Raw genomic sequence first — 1,403 nt, 5'->3', positions numbered from 1 at the left:
CAGTAAAGGAATTATGGGTATGGAGAGAGAGAGAGAGAGAGAGAGAGAGAGAGAGAGAGAGAGAGAGAGAGAGAGAGAGAGAGAGAGAGAGAGAGAGAGAGAGGGGGGAAACGAATATAAAAAAAGTAATACGAATGCATTAAGAAAGTAACATGCACTCTTAACTGAACAACTAATTAAAAAAAAAAGAACAAATATGAGTAGCAGTAGGAGGAGGAGGAGGAGGAGGAGGAGGAGGAGGAGGAGGAGGAGGAGGAGGAGGAGGAGGAGGAGGTGTACTAATTTGTCACTTTTAATTGCATTTATTATGGTTCTAGCGTTATCAGGTCAATGCAATATTCTCAAATACAATAGTACAAGCTCTTAAAGATTATAAAACATGACTTCCTATGATTAAAACTAAATTAACTAACATCATTTAGGACCTCACGATGCATAACACGCCTTGCAATGTTACTACTACAACAACTACTACTACTACTACTACTACTCCCACATCAGTACTCTCTCTCTCCTTCTCTCTTACCTTTCACCTGTTTCCCAGCCACTTTTCTACCTGCTCCTCAGACACAGCCTCCTCAGACACAGCCTTTCTCCATATTGCCTCCCTTCATTCTAACTAATTCAACTCCATCCCATCCTCTTAAAAATATGAAGGAAGGGATTGTACTCCACCTAAAACAGATCCTTGTCCGTCAAACTTCTTTAATGATGCTGAGTGTGTTGGGGGGCTGAGGAAATGGAGGAGGAGGAGGAGGAGGAGGAGGAGGAGGAGGAGGAGGAGGAGGAGGAGGAGGAGGAGGAGGAGGAGGAGGAGGCAGTTGACGTATGTGATTAATGAAGAGCAAACGATTAATCTTGGCGATGTGTGTGTGTTGGGGGAAGACGGAGGCAGGGGAGGAGGGGAAGGCAATATAGAGGAGATGGAAGCGTTGTCTGTCCTAAGAGGAGGAGGAGGAGGAGGAGGAGGAGGAGGAGGAGGAGGAGGAGGAGGAGGAGGAGGAAAATAAATAGATCATGTTAGGCACCATTGTGTAGTGACCTGACGAGCCTCCGCCAATGAGCCCCGAAGCAGACACACTCCATCGACCCACCCGAGCCAACCTTGGGCCTGCCTACCCTGCCTGGCTACACCCAAACACACCCTCACACTCACACACACACACACACACACACACACACACACACACACACACACACACACACACCTCCCATGCCTTGAACTCCAGCACATTCTTACATACAGCCATTCTCACACACACACACACACACACACACACCTCATGTCATCTTCCATTCCAGTCCACTCTTACATGTACAGTCGAGGGCTGAAGTTGAGTGACCTCCTACACTTACATTCGGTGCGTTTTGCGTCTCCCTCAGTCTGAAATCCCCTTGATCTT

This window comes from Scylla paramamosain, chromosome 11 (genome assembly GCF_035594125.1).
Source record: "Scylla paramamosain isolate STU-SP2022 chromosome 11, ASM3559412v1, whole genome shotgun sequence".
NCBI lineage: Eukaryota > Metazoa > Arthropoda > Malacostraca > Decapoda > Portunidae > Scylla > Scylla paramamosain.
Note: the sequence above shows the minus strand (reverse complement) of the source record.